The sequence below is a fragment of the Pan troglodytes genome, chromosome 21 (assembly GCF_028858775.2).
Source record: "Pan troglodytes isolate AG18354 chromosome 21, NHGRI_mPanTro3-v2.0_pri, whole genome shotgun sequence".
In the NCBI taxonomy this organism is placed as follows: Eukaryota; Metazoa; Chordata; class Mammalia; order Primates; family Hominidae; genus Pan; species Pan troglodytes.
In genome coordinates this window covers 46,090,362-46,098,937 of record NC_072419.2, presented here as the reverse complement: position 1 = coordinate 46,098,937, position 8,576 = coordinate 46,090,362, and the positions used below count along the sequence as shown (strand labels likewise).

At 39.1% G+C, this 8,576-nt stretch overlaps 1 long non-coding RNA gene across 1 annotated transcript; it reads left to right on the top strand.

The window, feature by feature from the left end:
- The first annotated feature begins 6,372 nt into the window (after positions 1–6,372).
- On the top strand, positions 6,373–8,128 carry LOC107970024 (uncharacterized). The gene is made up of 2 exons (XR_001712239.1): positions 6,373–6,609; positions 8,038–8,128. It is a non-coding gene; the product is annotated as an uncharacterized LOC107970024 (long non-coding RNA).
- Positions 8,129–8,576: the final 448 nt, after the last annotated feature.

The window sequence follows — 8,576 nt, the reverse complement described above, 5'->3', positions numbered from 1 at the left end:
TGCCTGCTGTGTCTGCAGTGGGCAGGTGCAGGCCCAGGCAGCCACAGGGTGCTGTGCAGTGCGATGAGAGGCCCCAAGTCCCTGGCTCTGGTTGATTTGCCCTGGGTCTGGATGTTTGCCTTGGCAGCCCCGGAGCATTAGCCTTGGCCTCTATGTGATTCCCCAATGACCAGGCAGCCGGGCCAGCACACCTGAAAGTCATTAGCTTGGGGTCCCATTTTGTTCTCACATTTCCAAGCAGTGACCCGCAGCCGTGTGTGACGGGGCAGGCACTTTATCATTTTGTGCTTTCCAGTCCACCACACCTTTTGGGCTTCCCCTGCCATCAGTCCTTGCCCAAGGCCTACCAGTCCCCCAAAACACAGAGCTAACAAGGACCCTTTTCTTTCCTCTTCAATAAATACTTATAAGACTTGATTATTATGTTTGCAATCTGTTTCAGTCAGTCTTCATTCTTTTTCCATTAATGAGGATCCTGAGGCTCTGAGTGGTTAAGTGACTTGCCCAGAATCACACAGCAAATAAGGAGCAGAGTCCAGGTAAGAGCCGAGGCCTATCTGACACCAACAGGCTCCAGCCACTCTGCCATGATGCTTGCCACCTGTGACATCTTAGCCCACCTTTCCACCTAGTGTTAACCCGTTGCTCATCTTCTTAAAAATATCAATTACTGAAAAACTGATACGCTTTTCAGTGTATTTGTAATCACTTGTATTGTTGTTACTTTCTTTTAAAATGTGATTTTAAATCTATTCCTCTAGAAACATGTTTTTCTAGCTTTTCTGGCTACCATTTCTATAAAGCAGTGGTTCTCAACCAGGGAATTCCTCCCTGCCCTCATGTGACATCTGGCAATGTCTGGAGACATGTTTGGTTGTCACAACTAGGGCAGGAGGGTAGTTCCTGGCATCTAATGAATAGAAGTCAGGGAATCTTTAAACATTCTATAATGCACAAGACAGCTTCTCAATTTAAAAAAAAAATCAAACCCAAAGTGTCAACAGTGCCAAGGTTGAGAAAGTCTGCTCTAAAGCCATCAATATATGTACATAAAGATACATTCTTAAGACCATTATTTTCCTACAAATAAATACTTATCTTTGATAATATGGCACCATGAATCATGTATTTAGTGTGTTATATAGTCAGTACAGTGTTATAGCTCATTGTAGCTGACTGTGTGCATGTCTTCCCAACTCTATGTTCAGTGACAATGTACTGAGCTTGAAATTGACTAAGGTGAGACTTTTATGCCATGAACATTGGCAAACTCTATATCAGGGCTTTTTGTTTTTCTTCTGGAGAGCCAGCTTATTAGCATACCATGAAGAACTTTCTATGGGATAGAAATTGTACATTGTCTGGTTCAATCCTCACAATAACACTCTGAGGTAACTAATACAGTTATCCCAATTTAACATTAGGAAACTGAGGTACAGAAATTTATAACAATCTCTCATACACAATATTATTACTAAGTGGTGGGGACAGAATTTGAAACCAAGCAGTTGCACTGCAGAACCTACACTTTAAGCACTATACTGCATGAACAAATATTAATTAGAAACAACTGTAATGCACTGTGTTTTTCTGAGTTGGTCCATTTGAGATTGAAGAGTGGATATTTACATTAAGCACATTGCATTTCAATATCACCTTACAAATTTGATGTCCTGATAAATGATAGACTTGCTATGAGTACTCCATTTTAGGTAAATGTATACACTTTAAAATGAACGACGATTAAACAAATTCACTAAAGAGTTCTTAAAATCCTAAAAGCAGTTCTCCTTCAAATTGCTGCTTAAATGTCACCTCTTCAGTGAGGTCTTTCTTAATGAATATTTTAAAATTGCAGCCACATTACCTCCCCAGAGGCCCATCCTGCCCGCTTCTTTCTCATTTTATCCATAGTACAAACTCCTTAAGGCTGTGTTTTGTTTTGTTTCACTTCAATATTCCCAACACCTAGAACACCACGTAGCACATAATATACTCTCAAAAAAGATTTATTAAATGAATAAATAAAGGACAAACACAGAGACTTCCCCAAGAATACTAAACAATCCCATCACGCATGGAAAGGGCATATCCTACCATTTTTATGTATTAAATTCCATGTTTAACATGTATCTATGAGAAATGCAAAATAAGGCAGGATATGCCCTTAAACAAATTTGGTAAACATATTTGCAGTAATCAAAATTGGAAGACAAATTATACATCTAAAACAATTGAGCTGGTTTAGCTATATTGATGCTGGTCTTCTAATTAGATGGAACTTCTCGCCAAAGTCATCCTAGAACACTGAGCATTTGCCACCATCATGTTGGGGATAGAGTTGGAACCCATACGGCAGACAGAAATAGGTACTAAATACTACATGTGTGCAGAATTGAATCTGTCAAAGAATAAGTCTTGCAGAAGACAATGTTTATTAAAGAGGGACTTCCTCAACATCACTGGCTTTATGCGACTCCAAGAAACAGAAGTTCAAAATGTCCTCTTACATCAGCGTTATCAAAGAGTTTATAACTAAGTCCCCAAAAGAAAGTGCGACAAAAACAAAAATTGACCAATGGGACCTAATTAAACTAAAAATCTTCTGCACAGCAAAAGAAACTATCAACAGTAAACAAACAACCCATAGAATGGGAGAGTATGTTCAGAAACTACACATCTGACAAAGGTCTAATATCCAGAACCTATAAGGAACTTAAAACAACTCAAAAAACAAACAACAACAACAAAATGTAAAAATGGGCAAAGAACATAAACAGATATTTATTAAAAGAAGACATAAAAATGGCCAATAAACATAAAAAATGCTTTACATCACTAATCATCAGAGAAATGCAAATCAAAACCAAAATGAGATATGATTTCACAGCAGTCAGAACGGCTATTGCTAAAAAGTAAAACAATAACAGTTGCTGGTAAGGCTACAGAAAAAGTGAATGCTTATACACTATTGGTAGAAATAGAAAAGTTCAGCCACTGTAGAAAGCAATTTGGAGATTTCTCAGAGAACTTAAAACAGAACTACCATTCAACCCAGCAATCCTATTACTGGGTATACAACCAAAGGAAAATAAATACTTCTACAAAAAAAAAAAAACAAAACAAAACACAAATACACTCCCATGTTCACAGCAACACTATTCACAATAGCAAAGACATGGAATTAACCTAGGTGCCCATCAAGGGTACCTTGAAGGATAAAGAAAATGCCATATATATATATATATATACCTATAATATATATATTATATATATAACATATACATAATATGTATATACAATAATATGTATATACAATATACCTATAATATATATATTATATATATAACATATATAATATATATATTATAGGTATATTGTATATGTTATATATATTATATATATTATAGGTATATTATATATGTTATATATATAATATATATTATAGGTATATTATATATGTTATATATATAATATATATTATAGGTATATTATATATGTTATATATATAATATATATATTATAGGTATATATGTTATATATATGCCATGGAATACTATACAGCCATAAAAAAGAATAAAATCATGCCTTTTACAGCAGCACATGCAGCTGGAGACCAGCATTCTAATCTAATTAACACAGGAAAAGAAAAACAAGCAGTGGACATTCTCACTTCTAAGTGGGAGCTAAGTATTGGGCACATATGGACATAAAAATAGAAACAATAGGCACTGGGGTCCACTAGAGAAGAAGAGAGGGAGGAGGACAAGGGCTAAAAACCTGCCTATTGCATACTGTGCTCACTATCTTGGTAATGGGATGATTCGTACCTCAAACCTCAGCATCACACAATATACCCAGACAACAAACCTGCACATGTATCCCCTGAATCTAAAATAAAATTTGAAAATTATTTTACAAAAGAAAAAAGTCCTCTTGGAAAGGAACATAGTTTTAGTTAACGCTTCAGCCTTCCCAGTATTTGACAACTGTAGATAGGTTTGCCAGATATAGCAATAAAAAATACAGGGTGTCCAGTTGGATTTGAATTTCAGATAAACAACAAATACTTTTTCAGTACCAGCATATACATAGATATTGTTTATCTGAAATTCAAATTGATTCGGGTATTTTATATTTTCTCTGGCAACCCTAGCAGGCAGCTCAGGCCAGACTCTAGAGTTGCCTGGTTACTGTCGGGACCTCCGCCATCCAGAGTGCTGAGGAGGCAAGGATGGAGAACAGGGACAGGAAGTAGTCTCCAGGACACGATCGGTCAACAGTTCTGAGCACAGGCAGTCCCTCCCTTCTGCTTCAGAGGAGCATAATATTTGAGAATCAGATAGCCTGATTTCTGGTGTCACCTAAAACTCTTGTTCTGTTTTGTTTTCACTTATATCTGCATCCACTGATTTCTCTCATTGCTTCTGTTATGGCAACAATCAGAGTTGTCATAAAGCCTGCTTGACTCACAGAATGCAAGAGACGCTTTTAAAGATGCAGTTCCGAGGTCTTATCCAACAAACAGGTCTGGGATTGGACTTGGGGATCTGTTTTTTTACATCTCTTTGGGAGATTCTGATAATTTTCAAAAGTTCAAAAGACTATGGAAAGGAACATAGTCTTAGTTAATGTTTCAGCTCTCCCACTATTTGACAACTGTAGACAGTAGGGTTGCCAGATGTAGCAATCAAAAATACAGGGTGTCCAGTTGGATTTGAATTTCAGATGAACAACAAATACTTTTTCAGTACCAGTATATACATATATATTGTTTTCTGAAATTCAAATTCAATTGGGTATTTTATATTTTCTCTGGCAACACTAGCAGGGAGCTCAGGCCAGACTCAGCTCAGGCTAGGTTATTTGGAGAAACCCCCTATTTTAGGTGTGGGCCTGAGTTCCTCAGTTCCACCAGATGTTATACGTTGTTAGGAAATGTTGGCATGCAGTTTCATAAGTACTCTTATGAAAGTCAGGGATCCAGGCTGGAATGAAATGTGGACCACCCCAGGACTGGGAGAAATATTGGGAAATATGGCTCATGGTGCCATGGAAGGAAGCATAAACAGCCTAGTATGACAGGGATGACACAACAGCAGGCTATGTTTAGAGCAGGTACACAGTGGTGCTGGAGAAACAGGGACAACGGGATTGGGAGATCCAAGGTGAAATAAGATGGCTGCTACCATAGGAAATCTGGGCCACAATTCTAAATCCATAGAAAAAAAGCAGGTGGCATAAAGGAGGCAGTTCACTGAGCTACCTGGCAGCACAAAATCAGATGATCTAAACATTATTTCACCTCTTTAAGCTTGAGTGTGTTTATATGTAAAATGGGGATTCATTAATGTTTTCACTCATTTATTTAATATGATTACCCACGAGTCAGTCATCTACTGAGTGTTGCAAATACATCAATGAATAAAATATGTGAAATGCTTGACTTCATAGAGCTTACAGGCTATCAGGGAAGGCAGACAATGAACAGGTAAAAGGGCATAAACTGTTATTAATGTAAGTAGTTGTAGATAGAAATTTCTAGTTAATACTATAAAGGGAACAAATAGTTATAGTACAGGATGCTTTCAATAAATTAAACACACACCCACATACACACGGAGCTATAGAAATATGATTATAGAAGACAAGGGATAGAGAAACTCACCAGTCAAGTGCAGCCAGGAAAGCAAAACACGTGCAAAGTACTTCAATAGAGAAAATTTAATGTAGGGAATTAGTTTTAAGGTATAAGAAGAACTAAAACAGTGAAGAGGAGACGAAGCAAGAGATTAGCAACTGTAGAAAGTGAGTGCCTTATCTAGGGCTGGAGGGACAAAAGAAGAAAGCAGTTTTGCAGGATCCCAAGAGCCCTGTGGAAACTGGGACTGTGGCAGGCCTGCTAGGCCATCAAGGCATAAGCTGTCCAGTGAGAGTGGGAGCTGCAAGAGAAGCACAGTTGCTTCCAGAGATGCTGCCCCAGGTGGGAGAGGAAGAAAATTACCCTGGCCTTTTCCTGTCCTGTGTCTTGCCAAGTCCTTCAGTTGGCCATATCTAGCCAGAAACTAGTGGTCAAGGGAGCCTGTAAATGTAGTTTCCTGTAATACAGAGAAGATGGAAAGAAGGGTAAGGAATATATCCGAGTGCAGACAAATGACCAGCACAAGCAGTAGGTAATAGGTTGGAGAAGTGGGATAAATGGTACCCATCTCGTTGGGTTTTTACCGTGGTAGAAGAGGCTGTATGTGTGAACTTCTTAGCACTGTGCTAATATGAATTGAGTGTGTAACTGGTGCATGGTCTCAATTTATGTTAGTTTAATGACCTAGTATTGGCTCCTAGATGTTTTGACAACTGAATTCATGCGTGGGTCTGGGACAATAGGCCAAGAAGAATGTCAGGCCAGAGAAAGGTGTCCATAAGAAGAATACAAAATGCAGAATTCAGAAATAGCTGTTGTGCCAGATGAACAAGATAGGGACTATAAGAGAGAGCCCTAGCAGCTGCCTGGTTTCATTACAAGTCCCACAGGACAGGCTGTGCCTAATATTAGAGCCAAATCCTGGTTCTCAAAGCAAAGCATGAGACACTTTCAGCCAACCAGTCAAGGTGAGTTGATGGTGTGCTCACTGGGTGGATGAAGTTGCATGTGGGAGTTAAGAAAGCCCTATATTTGGAAAGCTAATTGTCTGTGTCCCCTTTTCCCACTGATCATTGATAACTGGACATTCATAATAGTATGGACGTGACAGGGTGAGCATAATAGAATATAACGTAGAAATGTGTTCCCCATATGAGCAATTAGGTTATTAGGTTTCCTAAAGACCAATGCAGTTGGATATATTACTCTGGATATATGCACTTGGTATATCGTATAGGGTGCTTCTATCATACAAGGCACACTCAAAACTGTTTAGCTGGAAAGAATTTAATAAAGGGACTGTTTACAGAGGTGTAGACTGAAGGTTGGTGGGGCACCCAGGAAGCAGCTATAGAGAAAGCCAAGGGGAGGGAACTGGGACTGGTCTAGTGAGAGCCATGGGACATGCCCACCTAAGAGGAGCCTTTTCAGCTAATGTCAGAACTGCAGTGAGGCAGGGAGAGAGTAGGGGTATATATACTCCCAATTCTCTCTCCTTCTTATTTCATGTATCTTGCCAGTGCCTCTTTTTTTTTTTTTTTTTTTTTTTTTCCTGAGCTCAACAAGAAGCAAAAGGTCAAAGGACCTTGAGCAGTGCAGTCCTTAGGAGTCAGCCTCCAGAGACACAGGGTCACAAAAGGCCAATAATTGATTAGGGAGGAGGGTAGTGGCAAGCCTAATATCTCACACACAAAGTGTCTCAAACTTTGAGAGCATCAAAAGATGGTTCACTCTCCAGTTGTCCAGCCATAATCTTGAACCACTTTCCATTGGCCAATTTCACCTGGAGATCTCACTCATTTGAAGTTAGGACAAAGATCTGAGTAGAATCAACAAACTAAAGGACTTACTCAAGAGAGAGTCTCTAAAATGGTGTAGCTGTAGCAGCCCATGAGAGCTGACGATTAAACTTATAGAAATTTTGTGTTCTAGTTGTTAGATGCAGCTGTTAATAAAAATTACATTAATAAACTTTAAGTTAATAAACTGCATTTTAAAAGGTAATAAGTAAATACTCAAAATTCACTATTTTCAATTATTGTACTATAATCCATGCTTGTGAGGTTGTTTACATCTATTACATCCATGTGATGGAAATGCTATATAATGTTGTAGTACTGTGGGTCCATTCTCAACATTCACATTCAGTGATTCAACATTGATAGCTTAAAATTGGCCATAGTGGTCAATTTTAAGTTCACACCATGGAAAGTGGCATATGCTACAAATGAAAGTTTGTTCCAGGGGAGCTGGTTTTTGAACATTTACCAGCACAGCACTCGACTCTCCCACCTCACTTCACCCCGCCCCCCATCAAACCTTGACCAGACTTTTGACAATGAAGAAGGAAAAAAAATGATGTCAGAAATCCTTAAGTGCCTTTACTTTTTTTTCAGGAGCAGAATCATTCGTGGGAAAGGCAAGCACTAGCTTCTGAAACTTTGGCTTTTTCTCCCTTGCCTGAAGATTAAAACAAACAAAACATTATCCTTTTCTATGTTAAGTCTTTAAACAATTACAACAGGCTTGAGTCTGACACCCTAAAATGGGAGGGTAAATTGGAGAAGGGCCAAGAGTATATGAAGTGGCAGACTAGGATTAGGCAGCATGTGTGGTTGTAGAACACAACTTGCTGAGACACAAAGAGGCCTGCAAGAATGGGAAGCTCTTGGCTGGGCGCAGTGGCTCATGCCTGTAATCCAAGTGCTTTGGGAGGCTGAGGTGGGAGGATTGCTTGAGGCCAGGAGTTCAAGGCCAGCCTGGGCAACATAGCAAGACCCTATCTCTACAAAAACATTTTTTAAATTAGCCAGGCACTGTGGCATGCTACACGTCCCAGCTGCTTGGGAGACCAAGGCAAGATGACTGCATGAGCCCAGGAGTTCAAGGCTGCAGTGAGCTATAATTGCTCCACTGCACTCTAGCCCAGGTGAGA